Consider the following 25,009-nt stretch of genomic DNA (forward strand, 5'->3'; position numbering starts at 1 on the left):
GGGACGCGTTGGAAGAGCCGGTTTTCGCTACCGGTCGAATCTGCTCTTGTAAACGGGGCTTAAGAGTGAGATTGCTTCCTTCAGAACAGGGCGATAGTGTAGAGCTCTTTAAAATTGAAATATTTAGCTGGTACATAGTAAAGGAGTGGAATTGGGCGGTAGGAAATGGATATTTATAAATTTAAATTCTTCAAGGTGATCATCTTCTAGGCCTGGAGGATGTGCAGGATCGTTGTCCATAACAAGTAATTCCCGGAGTAGCAAATTAATCTCAAGCAGATATATTTCTACAAATGGACCAAGCACTTCATTAATCCAGTTCATAAAAAGATCTTTTGTCGAAAAAAAAAAATTGTTGTTGGACACTAACATGACATTTTACTATGCTTAAGGAGAGCTTTGTTGCAGACACATAGGTCTTCTCCGGGTCTTGATGGCGTGAATTACGAAATGCTAAAGCATCTGTCCTATAAGTCACTGACTGCCCTTCTCACTCTTTACAATAGAGTGTGGAAGGAGCGTACTTTCCCCAGTGCATGGGGGAGAGCTGTTGTAATTCCTCAGGGAAAAATCCAAGAAATCTCTCCAACTATCGGCCAATTGCCCTTACGAGTTGCGTATGCTAGCTGTTTGAAAAAATGGTAAACAGCCGCCTAGTCTACTTCTTGGAAAAGAATAATGTTATATCGCCTTATCAAAGCGGTTTTCGAAAGAGGAGAACAACCGTAGATAACATGCTCCTCTTAGAGACATCCATTCGAAAAGCTTTTGTAAGAAGAAGTCACCTTGTCTCGGTTTTCTTTGATATTGAGAAAGCTTATAATAAGACATGGAGATACGGAATACTTCAGGATCTTCATGAGAGTGGCTTGCGGGGCAACCTACCAATTTTCATTCAGAATTTCTTGAACACTATAACTTTTCAAGTAAGGATTGGCTCTGTTTTGTCGGAAGTTTTCAAACAGCAAGAGGGTGTGCCTTAAGGCTGTGTGCTTAGTGTAACTCTGTTCAGCCTAAAAATAAATTCTGTATTAAAACAACTTCCTTCCACAATTTTAGGATCTTAATATGTTGATGATCTACAAATTAGCAGTCGAGGTGCGGATATGAGACATGTAGAGAGGCAGTTCCAGATCGCTTTGAACAGGATCCAGGAATGGGCAAAAAGACAAGGATTTTCGTTTTCAAAACAGAAGACTGTGTGCGTGCATTTTTTGTAGAAAGCGAGGTCTCCATCCTGAGCCTGAATTATGCCTCAATGGGTCTGTGATTCCAGTTGCAGCTGAAGTAAAATATTTAGGGGTGACGTTCGACCGAAAATTGACTTTCCTTTCTCATGTTTTAAACTTGAGAAAGAAGTTTTTAAAAGCACTAAATATTTTTAAAATATTGGTGAACACCTCCTGGGGTGCAGAGCGTTGCTCTATGCTTCGCATTTACAGAGCGTTTGTTCGCTCTAGGCTGGACTATGGCTCAGTTGTTTATGGATCCGCTCGGTCATCGGTTTTGTTAAAACTAGATCCTGTTCACCATCAAGCTCTGCGGATTTGTTCAGGAGCTTTCAGGACCTGTCCAGAGCTTGTATGTTGATTCTAACGAACCATCACTTTATCTGAGGCATGAGCAATTGTCTCTTTCGCAATATTTTAATATTCTATCTCAACCTGGACATCTTAATAAGCTGTGCTTACTTGATAATGCTTGTAACACATTATTTGAAACACGTCCATCTTGTGTTGCAACATTTCCTTAAAGAGTTCGCCCTGTCATTGAGGAACTTTCTCTCTCTAATATGCGCCCCCAAGCAGTGCAGTGGCGTCCTCTGAAATCCTGCCTTGGGAAAATGCATGAATTCAGCTACTTGATGTTTTCAAGCCTCACGTGAAGGCAAGTACCAACGAGATCATTTACAGACAACTCTTCGCTGAGCACAGGCACAAATATTGCAGTTATTACCCGATATATACAGACGGATACAAGTCAAATGATCATGTCGGGATGGCATTTGTACTTGAAGATTACATAGAAGGCAGATGTCTGCACCATGCTTTCTCAATCCTAACATCTGAACTAACTGCAATATATTATGATCTGTTGTACATCTTAAAGCTCTGCCACAAAAAGTTCATAGTTTATACAGACTCATATAGTGCTCTCAAATCGTTGGAAGCTTTTCCCAACACTTAGAATCCTGTGGTAGTGGATGTTCTTAAAGTTCATTTATAAACTTAACTATTCGAGGATATGAAGTCCTGTACTGCTGGTTTCCTGGACATGCTGGAATAAAGGGAAACGAGCTTGCAGATATCGCAGCAAAATCTGCTGTCGAACTGTCCAGTCGCCTCATCTCTTTTAGAGACATCTGCTATGTCATCAAGGGAAAGATCCGAAAAAAATGGCAGCAAATTTGGGACGTTCAGCATCAAAATAAGTTGAGAAATGTCAAGCCTTGAATTGAGCATTGGGATTTTGCTGGAAATCGTAAGGAGGAAGTTGTTTTGACTCGCCTCAGAATTGGTCACACTGGAGTGACACATAACTACCTTTTGAAAGCTAAGAATGAGCCTGTTTATTCAAATTGTAATGTTTGCTTATATGTGCGTCATATTTTAATTGAGTGCCCATATTTTAATAGTCTTCGTCGGAAATATTTTAATAGCTATCGACCTCTCGACCGTTTAATCGGAAGAGAGGCTAATTGTAATTTATTTTATTATTTAAAAGAGACTGACTTTTACTACCTAATGTAATTTGTTTTGAAGATTATGTCTTGGATTTTAACATGTGCTTTTACCTTGTTTTTATATGACTTCAACCTCTGGATTTGGTACATTTGTCCACCTGTTTTCTTATTTATTGTATTTTAATTTCATAAATTTTGATCATCTCGCCTTGTGTTTGGCGCATCATAATCATCTTTGGTTTTGCGCCAAAAACCTCACTCACTCACTCTTCATGACATTTAGCCTGCTTTTCTGGACTTATTGAAAGCTCGGGAATAGCAAATAAGCAGATGTTTAATTTTCAAATCGCTACTTGCATTTGCACAGAACAACAGCGTGAGATAGTCTTTTATTGGCTTATGGCTCGGTAATGCCTTCTCCTCTGTTGTAATAAGTTCACTTGGGCATCTTTTTCCAGAAGAGACCCATCTCATTACAATTAAAAACCTGTTGCGGCGGATGACCCTCAGAATTCACAAGCTTCTTCAACGCGCCGAAGAAGTTCTTGACTGCTTTTTTGTTTAAGTTTGCTGCTCCTGTATCACCTATGCAAATCTACCTCGTATGGAGAACTCTCATCTTCGAACTTCATCATATGCTAGGCCCAGTCGGGATTCTCTGAGGATACTGGCAACAGCAGGAACGAATCATCCTGCTGAATACCAGGAAAAACACCAAAGTATCAAAATATCATCCGCGCCTCACAACGCTGTGGATGCCTATTCTTCTCATAAATTTTTCGAACCACCGATGGCTTGCCTTGAATACTTCTCTACGTCTGTTAATGATCCTAGCGCAGCGATGACGAACCTTTTTGAGAAGTGAGTCAAATTTTGTTCATTTTTTTAAAATGCTAGCCCGTGACTCACTCAGTGGCGTCCTCTGGAATAGGGTAATAAGATTATCAATAATTTGGAAACACAGTTGGAAACTTTGCAGTTGACCCTTTCTTTTACCCCTAACGTTTAAATCCTCTAAAAATAATTACTTTTCCCTTTTGTTTCTACAATTTTTCATTTTTCATGTAAAGAGCAAAAAATAAAGGTCGACGTCAAAACATTTATGTCAAAAGGGTACCTTGAATTACCGCACCAGAAGACAACATGCCGAGTGTCACTTCTGTACTGAGTATCTGAATGAAGAAGGAATAAAAAAAACGCACATATACATTTTGAACTATTCTTCATTAATAAACAGAGTTGCAGATACATGTATGTGTAATAAAGCTGTTAAAAGTATATTTAAAGATAAATCTGTTATTGCTCATTTTCAGATAGTTTCTTAATGTTAGGTTCATATTCCGTATTCATTAGTTTAACGCATTTCGCAGTCAATTCATTACAAAATTCATCGAGGAAAGCAAATTTTCACACGGATATGTGGACCCAAATCTCGATGAAAGAGCATTAGCAGGTTTCTTCATTGAAATAAAATTGTTTGCTAAAGAATCCCATACGTTTAATATAGCATTTACAATTTTTAGTGGGGAATCATTATACTCTGCTGAACTTTCGGAAAGTTTTCTTTCAGCTTCGGAAATCAAGTTCCCAAATTTATTTTTCCACACTATGCTGCTTTGGAATTCAACTAATTCCATTTCTAAATCATGGATACCTAATCACATAAATTTGGTATTCATTATTCCTTATTCCATTTTGTACGGATAGTAAAAAAAAGTGAAATGTACTTTTAAATTGATAAATCTCTTTCAAAACCTTGTTTTATTTCCTGCATAATGATTGAATATTTTTTAATTGCATTTTCTTGAAAATCAACCACATTTTTAAAAATTATTTTGTTTTGAAAATGTTTTTTTAATTGAGGAAAATATTTCATGATTTTCACTTTCAAATCTCTTGTGAAGAAATCTGTAGTTTCGCTATAGCATTTTAATATTTTTAAACATCACTGATACAGTTCGTCCATTTCTCTGTAGATTTTTATTCACTTGATTCAAATGCTGAGTGATGTCCCTCAGAACATTAAACCATTTAACAATCTTTATTTGAAAATTCGTCATACCTATTATTTTTTTTCTTCATTTGAAAATAGCTTTATTTCTTCTAATAAACTGACTGATAAACCGGTTAAGAACTTGACCGTAACTGAGCCATCAAACATTGTTGTATGTCGGTGTATTTAATTTAATTATGGCAAAGCACACTAGGGCTATCTGCCTGAGGGATGCCTTCGTGGAGGACTTTCTAAGGGAAACTGGCTCGTATACACGTTACACATGGGGAAAACCACGACAACGCCCATGCAGACAGCCCGTTCGCGGAATTCGAACCTCGGACCGAACTACCAGTGTTCAGCCACTTTAGCGCTCGGCCGCTGGTGGGCCGCCATTGTTGTATGTCAAAACCCTAGAATATTGATATTCAATTTCCTCTAATAATTGTGCAAATTTTCGTTTATTATGGCCTTTTTCATTTATAAAATTGATGGCTTTTCTTACAACTGGTATTGCATGGAAAATGTTTTAAAAACTTGTTTCAGGCATAAAATTTCCTGATGTGTTATAAAAAGATATTCAATCAGATAATGTCCAATATTTTGCTTAAGCTGCTGAATAAAACCAGAGTTTCTTCCCACCATACTGGGTGTACCATCTGCTGTCACAGAAAAAAATTTCTGTAGATCATTATTGAATTTTTAAATGCTTTATCAAATTCTGAAAAAATGTTAAAACCGATACACTTCCTTTCCAACGTTACTAGCTCCATTAGCTTTTCTTTCAGTATATTACCTAATTTATATCTAGCAAAAACTGCTAGTTTTGCATAACCATTAGTTCATTACTCTCATCTAAGGCGATTAAATATATTTATGCATACTTTAAATCGTTACGTATTTGCAAAGAACTATTTCTTTCTAATTCTATTACTAGATCTGTAATTGTATTGCTACTTATTGAAAGTTCCCTTACAGGCTTTATAATCAAATTGTTTTCTTTAAAATCTGCAAATAAAGTAGCACTACGTTTTAAAACTATTTGTTCCTCAAACTCTTCTTCTGAAAGATTTTTCCCATGCAAAATGAATAATTTTCTCAGTTCACAACAAATACCGTTTACAAATACTGTTATGTCGCGAATTTCAATTACTAATATGTGTTTTAAGTTATTATTATTCTAATATTTTTATTTGTATTCATGTGTATTTTAATCTGGAAAAAAGTATTCTTAAGCTCTTAAGGTTTTATTTAACTCATTATTCTTGAGTGGGAATTGTAACAAGGGCGAGAGACGGTTGCGAGGACACACATCTGGTTTATGGCCTTTCCAACAATGAAGGTAGTAGGGTCTTTTCAGCTAATGCGTGGGAAACGGAAATCGCTTTGTTTAAAGTTTGCAGTTTTCTTACTTCAAGACAGTGGGGGTGGCTAATAATTGGATACTCGTAAAAGCTAGTTTCGCTTGTTAGTTGGGGGTCTATTTCTTTTCTCACGTTATATGTGCAGATGTTTTCGGATTTCATTGTCAGATTTTCTGGTGTTTGATTCGTCATGGGTGTGTCATTTTCTCATTTTAGATAACTTAAAATTCCTTGATTGGTAAGATTTAATTTTATGATTTTTTTGAAAGCCTATGAATTCACAGAGGCGGAGAAACCGAGATTTCCTGGGTGCTTGCACCAGGCTAGAGTTCATTCTGATTCTGTTTTCTGATTCTGATTTTCAAGAAGAGTAAGAGGAGAAATAGCGGGGGCTTGACCCTTCGGGTCTTGCTTCTCGCGAGCCGCGTGAACAGCCGGCAGAGGGTATGATTTTTCTCTCGACTTTTAGCTGGCGAGAATTTGCGTTGGTTTAAGGCATAGAGCTCAGCAGAAGAATTTCGATTTCTCTTATCCCAAGAATTGTTCGGCAGATTCTCTTGGTGATCCTGACATCCTGATGCGGTATTCCTGTTTTTTTTTTACCGGCTTTGACTTCCTACTTAGAGTTTGTTCCAAAGGTGCTCTACGCTTATGGTGAGTTTCGGGGTTTCCATAATGAAAGAGACTCGGGTAGGACCCTTCTAAGGTGTGCGTTGCTGTTTATTCTGCCCGTGCCAGCTGCGTCGATTTTTTTCATCATTCCATGCTCTGGAATTTATTTATTGTAAGGACAGCTTCAATGGTGTTGCAACCAAGTCATCTTTAAAATTCGCAAGAACTGTCTGCCTCCATTAACGATGATTTTGTGAATAAAGTACAGCAGGAATAATGTGGTGCTCGAGTAAACTTTGGACGCTGGACGATCTGTGGAGCGGTCAAATCACCTTATTAAATCAGTATACGAAGGTATTTCCGAGTAAAGTGAGTGTTGCAGATTGGACTTCACCCCGTGAGTGATTTTTTTTTTATTTGTTTTACTTCAATAATTATCTTAATACTCAAGCAAGAGTCGTCATTTTAATGTTTGTTGAAATTTGAGCAATTACTTAATTTAATTAATCGATGTGGAAATTATCAGTGTTCTTAAAGTGAATTACCATGATAAATACTTAAAGTTAGAAGATGAAATGGGAGAAAATACTAGTGTTACACTTATGATACAGTAGAATTTGATAATGTTAATCTTAATTAATATAAGCTGTAATTTGGTGTAGTATTATGTGTTATTTTGCTTAGAAAAAAATATGTATTACTGATCAGTTATCCATTATTTAATTATATAATATATATTCAAGAATTTAATAAATGTGTGTTTAAAATTTAATTGCATTTGTGTATTTATGTAGCGTATAATTTACTGTGGTCTGTCATGTCCCTCCATTTGTTTGAGCCGGGGGGCTTTTAAGAAACATGGAGTTTACTTGAATTTGGAGTTATTGATTTTCCCTTTACATAGGTTACTCACAACGCAAACCTAAAAAGTTAAATTGTACTATACCACTATACGATTGATTGATTGATAGATATGATATACAATTGATTGATAGATTTACTATACGAATATTTTTAAGAATGTCGAAATGATATTTGATTATTATGAAATAGATTTTGAATGTATTTGTTATTTGATTTTTTTTGTTGTTATTTTTGTCCGGCACCATCAGTCAAAGTCCAAAGTTAAATGGTATTAAAATACAAACAAAATTAATTTTTTTCAATATAACAATACCGGCATTAAAAGACACTCCATTCGAAAAACATTTTCATCAAAAATATGAATCATTGAATCAAGTTATTTTTATTAAAAAGAAGAGCTAAAAATCAATACATTAAATGTTTATTATAGTACCTCTGTGTAATTTGTTACACGTTTCTAACTTTGAGTAAAAGTTTTAAACAACATGTAATAGGGTTTTCAGCGCCCAGGGACAACTGAAGATTTCGCGCCCCCTACTGCTTGCCAAGGATGAAAAACATTTAATTCTAAAATGTCGTAACATCAGTTTGGCGCCCCTTGGATTCTGCGCCCGGGAACAGATGTCCCCCTTGCCCCCCCTCTAGCTACGCCCCTGCATGTAAAGGTTTTTCACTCGATTCGTGTTGCGTTTCACTCGATTCGCGGTGCGAAGTTGTAAAACTGCCAATATAATTAAAAAGAAAATTGATGTCTTAAAAGTTTATCAGAAGAGTAATAATTATTAACTTTGCTAATAAGAAAATATAGTTCTTGATAGTCAGTACATGTCATTCATTTTCGGTTAAGGAATATCACGGCTTCTTAGCCATTAAATGAACTAGCATTTTCTTTATAAAGACGTGACTCTAAAATATTTCAGTTTTAATTTGGCGGAAAAGTGTACTGGAATAGTTTAGAAACAGTTTATACAAGAATAACAAATCAGAACATAATTAATCTTACCTCCTCAAAACCTTCTTACCGTTATCGTTAAAATCTATGCTTTTGTAGCATTTCATTCACGCGAACATTAGTTGCCCCGCGTTAGACAACTTCGAATCGAACTAGAATATTCTGTGAATATCGTGCAAAGCGCGACGTATCCGGATTAATGACAAATAATGCCATAAAGGTGCAAAACATATTGTTACGGATTTGGTATTTAAATAGCTTATGTTAGTTGAATTGTAAATTAAATAGTTTTATTTCCCGCGCAGTGCAGCACGTGACGAATATTAAAAGAAAGCTAAGCCGGAAAATTGAAAATACAAGAGCGCGTGCATGTAACATTTAATAAATATCTCTTTTTGATTTCGAGAAAGTACTAGAAAATTTTTGCATGCGATTTTAAAATCTTATAAAAGGAGGAAAACCTCTCAGTTTGTAATAGTTACTTAGTTTGCTGTTGTTTTAAGAGTTTGTTTAGAAAACTGCTCTTGTTGACTGTAGCGAATTCGCGGATTAGCTTTCTTTAGCTGTGTTGAATTAAGTTCTTCTGAACGTTTGAGTAGTTAAAAGATAACTATTGTGATATATTGTAATACTGCATGAATATTTCAGGAAATTTAAGCATATTTCTTGTGATAATAATAAATTTTTGTTCATTTTTCATCGGACTTGTGCATTCATTTCGTAACGAACCCGTACGCACGCAACAATTTTTGGTGTCAGAAGTGGAATTTGAATGCCAATAACAAGAGCGATGGAAGAACAATTGAGGCAGATCATCAGTGCTTTTTCTGCGTTCCAAGAAAAGATGGAAGCTGGCCAAACATCTTTCAAAAAAGAAATTAAAGAGGAGATGAAATCTGGTTAGAAAAAGATGGAAGCTGGCCAAGCATCATTTAAAGAAGAGATGAAAGACTCTGTTAAAAAGAGATTAAATCCGTTAAAAAGGAGATGAAATCTAGTCATGAAAAGATTGAAGCAGGACAACAAAAGATTGAAACAGGTCAAGAAGAGATGAAAAGAGAAATTACCTGCATAATAGAAAATAAATTTGAAGCTATGGAAGGAAGAATTGACACAGTTGAAAATAAAGTTGGACAAACTGAAGAAAAAGTTTCTTCCGTAAAAGATCAAATAATAATTCCGCAAAAGATCAAATAAATTTGAGGCTATGGAAGGCAGAACTGACACAGTTGAAAATAAAGTTGGACAAATTGAAGAAAAAGTTTCTTCCGTAAAAGATCAAATTGAAGAAAAAGTTTCTTCGATGAAAGAAGAAATAGAAGAAAGAGTTTCTTCTGTAAAAGAACAAGAACATATAGAAGGGAGAGTTTCTGCTGCGGAGGAACGAATAGAAGGAAGAGTTTCTGCCGTCCAACAACATATTGATGACAGGGTTTCTGCACTTGCCAGAAAAGTTGATAATTTAAAGAAATTCGTAGCGACGGCAGGGAGCACTTCGGATGGTTTAAAATTTCTACCCATGCCTGCTCGTCCCTCTCTGAAGCTATCGATATATGATGGGAAGACACAATTTTCTATCGTGGTCGATGCGAATGGATGGGATTCCCATGCTAAGGCCTGTCATCTCGCCGCTTCTTTAAGAGCAGACGCAGCGTATATCCCGGACTCTTCCCGAAAACAAGAATTTAGATTTTGAAGCTCTATCTGGCGCATTGGAGCTGCGCTTCGGAGAAAAGTGTTTAAAAGACTACAGCAGGCTTTAACTAAAATCCCGTCAGCAGAAGCCCACCGAAACACTTCAGGAGCTCGCCACGGATGTTGAAAGGCTGTCACATCACGCCTTTTTGGAGTGCCCGACAGAAACAAGGAAAATGCTGTCCCTGCAATACTTCATCGACAGCTTCCGGGATACTGAAATACAGAAAGCTCTACGAATAGCAAATGTTAAAGACATAAAAAGTGCTCTGTTGTACGTCGTAAAATTCGAGGCAGCTTAACAAGCAACTCGTAGAGATCGCTACCCAGTCAGAGCTGCGCGAGTCCACGAGCCAGTAGATCATCTGATGGCTCGTTTAGATTATTTAGCTAGAGAAGTCAATGCTTTGGTACGGAGTAGGGGTGAGAACAAAGTGACTCTAAGGTGTTGGAAATGTGGTATTGAAGGGCACATACGACGGCATTGCCGAACCCCCCAGGGCATGGATAATAAAACGGATGAGTTGACAAGACCAGTTGCCTTGAGACGGAATAGTGGTGAAAAGAAACCGACCCTAAAGTGCTGGAACTGAGTTGTTGAAGGCCACCTACGAAGGAACTGCAGAACACCCCAGAGCGCGGAAAATAAGGCATACCATTTAAACAGACAATTAAATGCCATGGGACAGAAAAGGATTGACAAGAAACCAAAGTGCTGGAACTGTGGAACTGAAGGCCACGTACAAAAGAATTGCAGAATACCCCAGAGTACGGAAATTGAGACCATTTCTCAGCAACGACGCAGGAAACAAATTAATGACCATATCAAAGAACGGAGGTTGCCAGATAATGAAAAACTTAGTTTTAAAGCACTTAAGATTTCTAGAGTGAGTGGCAACAGTAACGGACTGTACATCAATGGAAATATCGATGGAGTTCCTTGCAATATGATCATTGACACAGGAGCTAATGTTACCATCATTAGGAAAGATGTAGCTGAACAGTTTAAAGATAAACTTATTTGGACGCCATCCTGTGTTACCCTTCAGACTGCGTCTGGTGACAAGATCGAGATAGCTGGGAAGTTAAACGTGAACATCACGTTTGGAAGTGCCGCCTACCATCACACGGCATATGGGGCGGATATTACAAATCCATGCATGCTCGGACTGGACTTTTTAAGGAAATACAATTTTTCCTTAGACTTCAAAAACAACAAACTGCTTTCAGCATCTGAAGACATGACTATCCATCATCAGAAGGGATCCTCACCTGGAAATGCCGACGCCTTCTCGGAAAGACCCAGCTCAAGAAGCTTCCGAAATATCATATTAGGGTCGAAAAGAAATGCAAGACTACCAGCTATTCCCCATCACAAATGCTCTTCGGTAGTGACCTTCGTCTGCCTTGTGACCGCCTGTTTGATCGTCATACGGATGCGCCTTCATGGCATGAGGAATACATCCAAGATGTCCAAGCCCGTTTTGAAGTGATGCACCGTTCCGTAAGAAAGCGAGTCAACCGGGCGACGGAGAATGAGAAGTCCAGTTACAACACGAGAGCTACTAGACATAGATCAAACAAAGGAGACAAGGTGTGGTTGTGGAGCCCGCTTCAACGAAAAGGACTCAGTCCTAAATTACAGTCACCTTCGGATGGTCCATATACAGTGCTGAACAGACTGAATGACGACGTGGTTCGGATCCGTAAGTCTTCGAACTCTAAACCTAAAGTCGTTCATTACGACAGGTTAGCTAATAACTATGGCCATAGTACATAATGCAAATAATTGTAAATAGTGTAAGACCATGGTCTTTTTTGTTTCTAAATGTGTATTTAGTATTTGATAGCATTTGATTTGTTTTATTGGTGAAAATGTGCTTTAGGTCCCTGCTTGGCGATTTTCAGCAGCGGCGATTTTTTTAAATTCGCCAGTAAACTATCAGAATACGTTGCATAAACAAAGTTGCAAAGACGGAGCTATGTGACGTTCATAAATGGGTGTAACTAAGATTGTGACGTCACAATGTATTCTCTACAGATGTAAGAAATAAGTATACTAAATTTTTTGTATTTCAAACTACTGTAATACGGTAAGTGAATTGTAACAATTATTAAAACTGTAAACAACGTCGCAGTCTCTCATACAGGGTGAATATTTTTAAGCTTTAGTATTTATACAAATAAAAACAGATTTTTTTAAATTTTAATTTCATATTGCGGAACATTAACTTATCATCTTTACAAAATTACCTTATTGCTACGTAACGACACCATATCTTACATACTAGTAAGTAAACAATCTTGATTATTTTCTAAAAATTTTTAAGCTTTATATTAATAAAAAAGGGAAAATATTTATTATTGAATATCAACATCATACACATCTTTCATTTCCCTGTTTCTTAAGTTCCTAAACCCCGTTCTATACTCTCGTATTAGAATTCTACACATTAATAAATTTAAAAAATGTAATTTCTCACAGTGAAAGAAAATAAAAAAAAAATATTAAAAATAAGCAATTTTAAAAAGAAAAAATATTTTCACTTATCCTTTTCGGGAAAATAAAAAGTCTTTTTTTTTTTTTTTTTAATTTATGTCGGAGGAAAACCTTTCTAAACCCCGTCTTTAAGAAAATTTACTCAGTTTTATCGGCCGTTTCCGGCGGATAAATCTTTATGATTGCCGCTAAAAAGGCACGATAATGTTCATCACTTCGTGAGTGGTTGTGCCATTTTTCGCCAAATATTCCGCTAAATATGAATCAAATTCGCTATCTACGTGGTTTGTATTTCGACGTAAATGACGTTTGATTCCAGACCAGGTACCTTCTATGGAATTAGTGTGCGCACCCGACTCGGGATTACGGAAGTACAGACTGGGGTTGACAGTCAGATCGCCATAACCTAAATTTTTTAGTCCACCATATGCCTTCCAGCAGTCTGAAACCACAGTTGATCCCGGCAACACCCATTCAACTATCACTCTCTCCAAACACTCCTTTGATCTATTCTCAACCTCTCTAAAAAAACATCTGTTCGTTCCTCTCTCTATACCACCAATTACCCAATGACCGTCCACAGGTTTTCCTCTTCCATACTTCATTTTCCCGAATTTGCTCTCATCCACTCCAACTATTACTCCTTCACCACCAATTGGAACACTATCATTTATCACAGTCGTCATACACACTTCTCTGCAAAACATAAACCAATCAACAACAGCATGTTCATGCACTTTCACTTCTTGAATCACAGATTCATTTCCCATTTTCAAAAACCAACACGTCGTAATTCTCAAAATATCACATATACTCTGTAACGTTGCGCGCCTCCAACTTGCACGCAACCAAGGGGTGACTGTGAAAACTGTATAAAAGATAGAGTCTTGTGAAGGGTTTAAGTCCCTTTTTATTCAACGTAATAAATTACAATTGTGTGCTCTTGACGCTCACAGACGGCGCCAACTCGGCAGTCAAATAAAAATAATAACCTGAAAAGAAACTAAAGACAAGACTCTAACTACGAGGCTCTGTAAAATAACTAACTCACCGCGTTTTACAACACCGCTGCTAATTCAGCAGACTTGAAGCTCACTTAACGATTAACACTACTTCCCGCCAAGCACATAGGCCGAAACGCGGGGTTCTTCAATTTCTCGCTAACTACCTCCGCGCTCGTGAAGTAAGAATATCACACACCGAACTCGTTTCCTCTCTATTTAAATCATAATACTTCCGCTGATAATTTGAATCCTTGCGCGTTCTACTAAAATTTACATATTCTGGCATTGGCAGTTCCAGGGGAAAGTAAGGCTTGACAGGAAAGATAGTTTAAACTTAAAATAAATGTTAGTTAAAATAAATATAAACCCTACAACTCAAATGGCTATGACTAAACCATGAACCAACCTTATACTCCTACAAACATCATGCGCATTCACTTTTCCTTGCTTTTTACATCGCCATTCAAATCCATCTATACTTTTCTCTCACAAAAACGCATATTTTCACCACGTTTCGAACAAACAAAAAAAGTAGCAATCAAACCAACTTTCATACACCATTCAATGACGGCACGTTTGCCTTGCACTTCCAATAAAGTAATAAATTTACATGTACAATCACTCACCTCTCTCAGCATCACAGATAAATCCATAGCGACTGTTATTTAACAAAATATATGCAGAAAAATGGCAAAAACACACAGATAAAACCACTCGATTGATAACTACCAAATAAGAGCATTCAAACGGCAACTGAATTAACTGCTCAAATTACGAAGTAAAAATTCCAAAAGAAATCGTCTGCTTGGAAATTCTTTTTAACTGCAAGTATATATTTTTGAAAGCATAAATTATCGTCTGCTACTTGACAATTTGTCTTCGGACATTTGTGGTCTCTCCGAAGAAATTTATTTGTATCTAGTTATTAAAAAACGCTGTGAAAGCCATGGCTTTTCGATATCTAAAGCTACGGTAAGTAATATTGTCAATGATAGGAAATTTAAAAAAAAAAAAGACAACAAATATAATGAAATTAAAAAACAAAATAAAATCTGAAATTTAAGTTTAAAACACAAAATACCATTAGTTTCGCTGAAACGCGACGTGTAATTCACAACAAATGCGAGAGGTTTAAACCTCATAGAAATTTACAACATTTTCATTCAAACATGGAAGTTTATTTCTCGCAAAATGCATGGTTCATGCGAAGGATTCATTTGTTAAAATTTATTTGCGTGCATACATATTTTCTTAAAGAGATATCAGTCACTATGCATACCAGAAACAGTGTATAGAAAAGCCTGCTATACAATTTGAAGTCAATTAAATAAGATTAAAAAATTCAGATAATTACACAAACTTGGCATTGCGCACTGCCTTTGCTTTGTCCATGTGCAAGTCGATCTATTTTTACTTAGAAAACATTAGAGAATTGCACAAACTCGGCATTGCGCGCTACATTGGCTTTTCCCATGAACACATCGATCTATTTTCACTTAAAAAAACATCCCAGAATTGCACAAACTCGGCATCGCGCACTACATAGAAGCATGAGCACTACATAGGTCAGAAGCTCATCCCGTGGCGCCCCCTTACTACATTGGCTTTGCCCATGTGCACATCGATCTATTTTCACTTAAAAAAAATCCCAGAATTGCACAAACTCGGCATGGCACACAACGTCGGCATTGCGCACTGCATTGGCTTTGCCCATGTACATATCGATCTATCTTCATTAAAAAAAATCAGAGAATAGCACAACGTCAGCTTTTCCAATCTTCTAGGATTGAGCCAAAAAGAAATACAAAATATTAAAAATAAGCAACTTTAAAACGAACCATACAAGAAAAAATTTTTCACTTAACCTTTTCAAGAAAAAAGTCTTTTTGAGGGGTCTTTATATATGAATTTATCTCAGGGGGAAACCCTCTTGGATCTCTACTCATCTTTAAATAAATTTACTAACGTTTTATACGCCGTTTCCGTAATACAGTAAACTCTCGCTACAACGATACCCGATACAACAATAACTCCCTCTACTACAATAATGTTTTGTGGTCCCGGTGATTTTGCATATAAACTAATGTTAATCTCCCCTCAATATTGCTATATTCTCTAGAACAATAAACCTCTGTAAAACGATTTTTTCAATCTAAATTTCAGTATTATTTTCTCCCTTTATAATAATATTTTGGTTTTCAAATGCTTTTTTTTTTTTTTTTTCGTTTTCTTTTGTTATTTTTTCCGTCTATTAAGACTCATTGTGGATATTCAACTTATCCCTGAATAAATAGCTATTGTTCAGATTTCAAAACAGATGAAGACCACCCTTTTGGGAATTGGAGTGGTTGAGGGGGGAAGTGTAAATGTATGCCTAGTCTCATTTCCCAGTAAGCTTTGGAATTCTGATAAGGTTTAAGGACATCTAGACCTGTCTGGTCACCTTGTCACAGAACAAGTGCCCTTTGTTAGAGGAACAGGGGAAGATGGAGGCGGGGTGTTGTTAAGTGATGTACTAAAAAGTGAGTTCAAAGGTTGTTTTATAGTCTCTAACGATTTTGAGTTCTACGCGAAACATTTGGTTTAAACTTTTCTTTCTTTCACGCGATATTGTTCCCTAAGATGGCAGGGCAAAAGCAACTATCTTTTCGAGATAAACTGAACGTTATCAATGATATTGATGAGGGAATGAAGCAGATTGATGCGGCTGAGAAACATGGATTATCGCAATCTACAGTTGCAACGTTCCTAAAGAAGAGAAAGCAAATCGAAGATGCTGTAACTTCAAATGAAATTAACCCAGAGCGAAAACGACTGAAAGTTGCGACAAATGAAAACATTGATGCTGCTGTTTTAAAATGGTTTCAAGAGATGAGAGCAACAAATGTCCCAATAAATGGACCTTTATTATGTGCAAAAGCACGAAAATTTGCAGCAATGCTAGGGAACGAAACTTTCAAAGCTAGCAATGGTTGGTTAATGCGTTTTCGAGATCGTCATGGAATAACTTTCCAAGAAGTTCACGGAGAGAAAAAGTCAGCCCCGATAAACGACGCAAATGAATGGCGGCAAAACAAGATGAAAGAAATCTTAGAAAAGTATGCTCCAGAAGACATTTATAATGCAGATGAAGCTGGGCTGTTTTCCTAACTCCTACCCGATCGAACATTGGCATTCAAGGGTGAAAAGTGTTATGGAGGGAAGAAATCAAAGCAGAGACTGACTGTTCTTCTGTGTACAAATAGCACAGGAACACATAGAATACAACCTCTCGTCATTGGTAAATCATTGAAGCCAAGGTGCTTTAAGAACGTGAAAAGTCTTCTCGTGGAGTACAAAGCAAATAAGAAGGCTTGGATGACGTCTAAATTTTTTTCCGAATGGTTACAGAAGTTAGACAATGAAATGAAGAAGAGAAAGAAAAAAATCGTTTTGTTGATAGATAACTGCGGTGCTCACACGTCATTTCCAAAGCTACAAAATATCGAAATCGCTTTTTTCCCTGCCAATTGCACTTCAATTTTACAGCCTCTTGATATGGGCATAATTAAGTGCTTCAAAGGATATTACAGAAAACGGTTGGTGGACTCCATACTTGTAAACTTTGAAAATAAAGTAGAAGACCCTTTCAAAGCTGTAAATGTCAAGGAAGCATTGTGACAATATTGCTGGAAGTTGGTAGGAAGTAACAGAAAAAACCATTCGGAATTGCTGGAAAAAGGCCGGTCTTTGTGTTATGGAAGATAAGAAATCTGATAATGATGAAAATTCCATAGAAAATTATCTCTCAGATGATCAAGAATGTGTTTTGCACATCAAAAAATCCGTATCCCAACTTGAGGAAACAAGCGGTAAAAAGTTTGGAATTAGTATAGAAGACTATTTAACAGCAGATGATGATCTTATGGTTTTCGCAGGAGTTACTGATGAAGATATTCTCTTTGAAATTACTGATGAGATAGGAAACAATGATGAAGATGATGATGATATTGATGATGATGATAATACAGGTCCATCGAAGTCCTTATTGTCATCCCAGGAAGCTCTTCAATCTGTGAATTCTCTACGGACATTTTTTTCAAGCCTTCCGTCGACAAATGAAGAACATTTTCGTGCACTAGACTCAATGCATACAGTATTGGTGAACTTAACAGTTAAAAAAATCAATAAACAAACAAAAATATTGGATTAGTTTCAATAAAAAGTGTTTTCAGGTATGTGAATATTTCTGTGCTTATTTTCTGAATTTATCTTATTTATTTATTTTTTTAGTATTTAAACCACTATTATTAGTATTTTACAAATTAATTTCTTCTAAATATAGACTTAAAAGTAGTATGTTATGCACCTTAAACTAATAATAATAATAAAAAAACTCTTATTAAATGCTCAAAATATGTGGGCCCTCAATATAACAATATGCCTCTCTACAACAATATATTTATTTGGTCCCTAAAATATTGTTGTAACGAGGTTTCACTGTATATGCAGAAAAAAGGCTAAAACCCACAGGGGGAAAAATACTCGATTAAAAAAAGAACCACCGCATAAGAATATTCAAACCGCAACAGAATTAACAAGTAAAAATAAAAATAAATAAATAAATAAATTTTAAAAAATGAAAGCTTTTAGATTTTACATTACGCCCAAAGGGGCGTTTTTTTAACGTTTTGTGTGTTACCTTTTTTTATCAAATATAATGTTCTTTACACTTAAACCATAAAATTCAGTTCAACAGCAATATCGCAATATAATTTTAAAATGAGCATACCTTTAGAATTTCCGATACACAGTTTTGCACTCTGCACGTAATTTTTTTTTTTTTTTCCCGTACTGTGTTGCTCGCTTTGAAATCTTTGAGTTTGCTAATCAAAAATTCGTTCAAGTTTTACAAAATATCAGTCAGATAATAAAAAAAAAAAAAAAAATTAAGTTTGGGCTTCCAGATACCCATATTAGGTTGGAAAAGTATGTTATTCAAAATTTGATGGCTCTACGTACCGTTGTTTTATCACAATGCTAGAAACATTTATGCAGATTTTTCAATATTTAATTTCTTTAAATATAACACAGGGCGATAACATTTAGTGGCAACAAAATAACAACACAGCTTCAAAACATCGGGTTAGCCATGTTGGCGCGTTTATTGCCCATTGAAAAACAATCGCCAAGCAGTGGGCTAAACCGCATTTTAACCGTTTTATTTATTGCATTTATTGTTCATGTTGTTTATTATTGTAATGTAATGCTTATTATTGCATTTATGCCACAGTTGTAAGTTTGGCTTCCTGTCCAGGGATTGTACTGCTCGGGACGTGCAGTCCTTGGGAAGGGGGCAGTGTTACGGATTTGGTATTTAAATAGCTTATGTTAGTTGAATTATAAATTAAATGGTTTTATTTCCTGCGCAGTGCAGCGTGTGACGAATATTAAAAGAAAGCTAAGCCGGAAAATTGAAAATACAAGAGCGCGTGCATGTGACATTTAATAAATATCTCTTTTTGATTTTGAGAAAGTACTAGAAAATTCTTGCGCGCGATTTTAAAATCTTATAAAAGGAGGAAAACCTCTCAATTCGTAGTAGTTACTTAGTTTCCTGTTGTTTTAAGAGTCTGTTTAGAAATTTGCTCTTGTTGACTGTAGCGAATTCGCGGATTAGCTTTCTTTAGCTGTGTTGAATTAAGTTCTTCTGAACGTTTGAGTAGTTAAAAGATAACTACTGTGAGATTTTGTAATACTGCATGAATATTTGAGGAAATTTAAGCATATTTCTTGTGATAATAATAAATTTTTGTTCATATTTCATCGGACTTGTGCATTCATTTCGTAACGAATCCGTACGCACGCAACAATATTACTGTCATAAACTAAAGGGAGTAACATTGTGTGGATGCAAAGGGAAGCATGAGGATCATAAAATGATAAATAAAAAGAAGGGCCGGGAGTTTCTGTATGTGTGTGAAGTAATATAGATAAAATTTACTGGTGTTTACAATAAGTGTAGATTAAAATTTCCTGGGAGTATTTCAAAATAAGAAGATTAGTGTTCAATGTAAATGGGAAAGACGTCAAGATAGAATACAAATATTTTACAAGTGCAATAAAATACAAAACAAATGCAATTACAGAAATGGTGAGAAAATGCGTAAAAAACTAGGTAGAGGGAAAATAATTCTTTTTGTGGTGTGCAGCAAATGGTCTAAGATCATAGTCCTCCTCTATTTTTTTTTATAATTGAAGAGAGTAGAGGAATTTAAATATTCCCAGACTAGTGCTTTGTCATAAAATGTTGTGTTTGTCTTATTGAGATAGGTGTCAAATATTCATCTAAAGTGTCTTTCCCTCGCTAGATGGCGCCAGAGGTTCCATTAGCGAGAGAAATTAAAACTTTTTTTTTTTAATTCTTTTTTGTAACGAGTAGATACTTCGGTTTAGAATCCGTGTAATGGACGGATAAATTGATTCGTACAGCCATAAGAGAAAAAGAAAGGCTGTACAAGAAAATGTATTAAAATATTAATTTTTTCCTTTTGAATATTTTATGTAAATAAAATGTGATGTCAAGAAATAAAATTGGGGTTTTTCTGTAAAGAAGATTGCCAGCTGAAACATCCCGTCAGATTCAACGATGCATCAGAAAAGGTAAATGAATTTAGTTCTTGTTTTTTTAATCAGTTATATAAATAGAACCTGCATACGTCAGTGGAGTCTGACAATTTCGATCAACAGTAGTTGATTAATTACGTAATATAATAAAGTTGGCGTCCGCCATTAGGATGTGTTGTTCTAAAGAAGAACTAGTTATTTATGATTTCGAAAATGAAAGTACTTGAAATATGTTTACTTTCTGAAGATGCATTTTGTTGAATGAAAGCATGTTTATATTTAAGTTGAATAGAAATTGTTCCGTCTTTTCGGTAGATAGGTGGCGCTCTTGTTGCGCGCCGATGAAAAATATTTCCACTTGACGCTTGAACTTGAACAATGAGTAAAATTGTTCGCAGGCGCTTTGTAAACATTTCAGTGCAATAACCGAATAGTTATGACACAAATGACGCATTTGGATGATTTTTTACGTGGTAGAATTATTGGCCGTCTGGAATGTGGGCGTACCCAAGTGGAAGTATCAGACGAACTTGGAATTACCCAGAGTGTCATCTCCAGGCTTTGGCAACGATTCCAAGATGATGATAATGTGAGTAGACGTTACAGCACAGGTCGCCCCAGAGTTACAACGCCGAATGAGGACCGGTATTTGGCAGTTACTGCCAAAAGAAACAGGTGGAGCACAGCCTCAGACCTGTCTCGTCGGCTCTCTTCAGCCACTGGTACGACAATTTCAAGGCAGACCGTGTACAGACGCTTAGGGCAGATTGGTGTATATGCTGGTAGACCTGTCAGATGCGTTCCACTTACTGACACTCACTGTCGCCTGCAGTTAGCCTGGAGTAGAGAGCATGCATTGTGGACATCGCAACAGTGGGCTTGTGTGATGTTTTCCGACGAGTCCAGGTTTAGCTTGCAGTCTGATTCTCGCCTGACTTTCATATGGAGAGCTCCAGGTACCCGTTACCACCAATAAAACATCATTGAACGACACCGTTACGGTTTTGCAGGAGTTCTCGTTTGGGGTGGAATTATTCTGGGTTCCAGAACTGACCTGCATGTTCAAATTGGAACCATGACAAGCCAAATCTATCGGGACGTCATTCTGGACGAACATGTACGTTTGTTTCGGGCGCCATGGGCGCACAATTTGTGTTTATGGATGACAACGTCCGTCCTCACTATGCAAACATCGTAAGCGAATGCCTTCAATCGGAGGATATCACCCGTATGGACTGGCCAGCATTCTCACCGGACTTGAATCCAGTAGAGCCCGTGTGGGACATTCTTGGCCGACGATTTGCGGTCCGTCAGCGTATTTCCAAACCCTACCCCCCTTTTCGAATTTTTGACGTCACGGAAATATCGAATAGTTTCACCTGGCAAGACGGTTTTGACTACTACGGCGCGCTTTCAAAAAAAAAAAAAAAAAATGTGGTGCCAACTAGTGTGTTTAGATGGTAATTGTAAGATTTTCGCAATTTAAATTATTATGAGTGGAAATTTACGCAAAATCTTTAGTGAATGGTTATTGTTTATCGCCGTAGTATATCTGAGGAAAGAGGAGAATAATTCACTGCTAATGTATACATTAACAGTATGAAAAATCTGGAAGGTGATACTCGGCAATAAATGTGATGCATTCATCGCAAAATTCAGCGACGCCAGTAAAACAAACGAGAGTGTTCGAAAAACTTATCCACATCTGAAGTCACTATACAAACATTGTATGTGTGCCAATACAGATATTTTAATAAAATAAAAAAAAAACACTTGCAGAAAACTTCAAATCAAGGAATAAGAAAAAATTGCAGTGCCTCTGTGTGCTTAAAAACTACGAAGCATTCTGCAGACTTTTATGCCAAAATCAAAGTTGATAAATATATTAATAAATTTTAATGTTTCTTTTAGTGTATATATTTCAAAAGTATTAAAATAACTTGGGCAGTTGTTTAATTGTTTAAAACAGCAATAAAGTTCATTTATAAAGATATACAAGGAACTTTATAATTATCAAAATATTTCATTGGTGAAAAACTGAAATTTACTAAACTAACTAACTTTTATAACATGAAATTTGTTCATAACTCTAGTATTATGCTCTGCTTTAAAAAAGCTTAAATACTTCATTCATTTACTAATTCAGAAGTCAAACAACAAAAATCAGCGTTATACCTACAAAATTTTCACAGGACTAGTTTCGATGGTTTTACCGAACCATCATCTTCAGCTGCAAAACCGCAAATGAACAAGATAGGAAATAATGATTAGATAAGATAAGAAAGCCTGGACAAGAATAAGCAAGTGGCGCCATCTGTTGGCAAAACCAGAACTAAAACATAATTTCTCTAAAAGCCGAAGGCAAATTTGGATTGGAATTAGGATCGTTAACTAGAACAGAAAGATTTTTATGAATGTGAAATGCCTCTAGAAAATCCAGTTCTCCAATGGAAGATGTTTTTTGAATAATTTTGGCAGCAGAAAAATTGAAAGTGTGATTTTCGGACCAACAATGTTGAGCAACAGAAGACTTCTGTGTTTCCTTTTTTCTAACATATGCCTCATGTTCTTTGACGCGAAATTTTAAGGCTCTCTTAGTTTGGCCAATGTAAATTAAACCACACTGGCAAGGAATCCTATAAATACCCCAGGAATTCATATCCGGAATGGGGTCCTTGAGTATAGAAGTTGGAATTTTATTGATGGGAGAATAAACAACCCGAAAGTTAAATTTCTGCAAAATATGTGCAACTTTATAGCTAATTGATGGAAAGAAGGGAATGACAACAGAATTTTTATAATCTCCTAAAATAAGAGTGTGGCTTTTAGTGTGTTCAGATGAGAATTTTTTAACTGCTTGATTAATAATGTTGGGTGAAAAGCCCCTGTCAATAGCTATTGCTTTTAAATAATTTAGTTCTTCATCAAGGGCTAATTTGGAGGAGCAAACTTGAAGAGCACGGAAAACATAGGAATAAAATGAAGCTAACTTTTGTTTAGTCGGATGACATGATTTAAAGTGTGGTGGAAGGCAAACCGATGAAGGTTTACGGTAAACTGTAGTACTGAAGTTGGATGTGTTACGTGTGACCAGAATGTCGAGAAACGGAAGAGAATTGCAAGTCTCTAGTTCAAAAGTGAACTGAATAGCAGGATCAATAGAATTCATTGTTGAAAGAACTTTATTTAAATCATCTTTATTACCTTCAAACAGGGTAAAAGTATCGTCTACGTAGCGGAACCATGCCGGGAAGTTTAAAGTTTATAAAAGTGGTATTCCTTTCCGCCCTATTGTATCAAATTTAGGTACTGCCTCGTATCCTTTAGCTAAATATTTAGTTTCTAGATTTTCCACTCTATTAGACAATAACATTTACACCATAAAAAATTCAATAGAGTTTGTAAAAAAGGTTAAAAACATTTCTCCTAGTAATTTAATCATGGTTTCTTTTGATGTAAAATCATTATTCACCAATGTCCCAGTGGAGGGTGCATTAAGATGTCTAGAAACCAGACTTCGCGAATTTCATTTCTCTTGCATCGAAATTGAGGAGCTAATTTCTCTCACTCAACTCTGTTTGAAACAAACACATTTTGTTTTCCAAAATAAATATTACAAACAAACTGAGGGATTAGCCATGGGAAGCCCCCTCAGTCCCATCCTGGCTGATATCTACATGCATTATTATGAATCAAAATTGTTTGAAACTTCCTTTACAATTTATTTAGTTATTTTATACATACATTTATATTTTATGTAAGAAAGGGATTTATGTGCAATAGATATACAGTGAAAATCATTTAACACAAAACTGAGGGGACTGAAATATTTTTTCGTGTTAAAGAATATTAAAATATATATATATATATATATATATATATATATTCAACAAAATTAAGCTTATTAGAGTACATTTTATTTACATAGATATGTGTATATGTATGTATTTAATAAAAATCAATGAAACAAAAACATCCACAAGAACTTAATAGAATTTAATACAAAATTTTCAAGTTTTTTGAAAAACAAAACATTTATTGAGTTTTGGGAAAATAATCTGATATTTTTCTTTGCATTGTCTTTTTTTAGCGTCAAATTGTTCAATGTCAAACATTTTGTTATTCATTTCACCATTGGAATGTGCGTCTAAATAACTATCCATACTTTTTATGATATTCCTCATTTCGGATGACGTGGGAACAGGAACTGCACTCATTTTATTTCCGTCACCAGAATCTGCATCAATGATATTTTTTTAGCTTTGAACAAACTCCAAAATAACTTTGTCCGCCATAATTGGGGCTGTACACACATTATCATAAATTACTGCAACAAATTCTTCCGATAGTACAGTACGACAGACCATTAATACAGAAACTTTCTCAAACATTTTATTAAGTGTCAGCTCAGTTTCACTATCCTACTTCTCTCTATTTCTTTTGGTGCCAAAGAATCTAATACTTTTGAGAATTGTGTGTAATGAAAATAATTTTTATTCATCCTTGGAGTTGCTGAATTCCATGCAGTGCAACATATGAGCCAAACTCGCTAATTTTTACTCGCACTACCATGTATTCGTCACCGAATTCCAAAGCTAACTGATGAGAGATGAGATGTTTGTGTGGCGTTTGTAGAGGTGGAAGGCGAAAGTAGCGTAGATAAACAAAACTGACTCATGTCGCAGGCTATTCCGAGGGTATTTCAAAGCCAAATTAGCCTCTTTTCTACGAAATAT

Source organism: Stegodyphus dumicola, chromosome 5, assembly GCF_044657685.1.
Source record: "Stegodyphus dumicola isolate Sdum_Otavi_A_Nest chromosome 5, ASM4465768v1".
Classification (NCBI taxonomy): Eukaryota; Metazoa; Arthropoda; class Arachnida; order Araneae; family Eresidae; genus Stegodyphus; species Stegodyphus dumicola.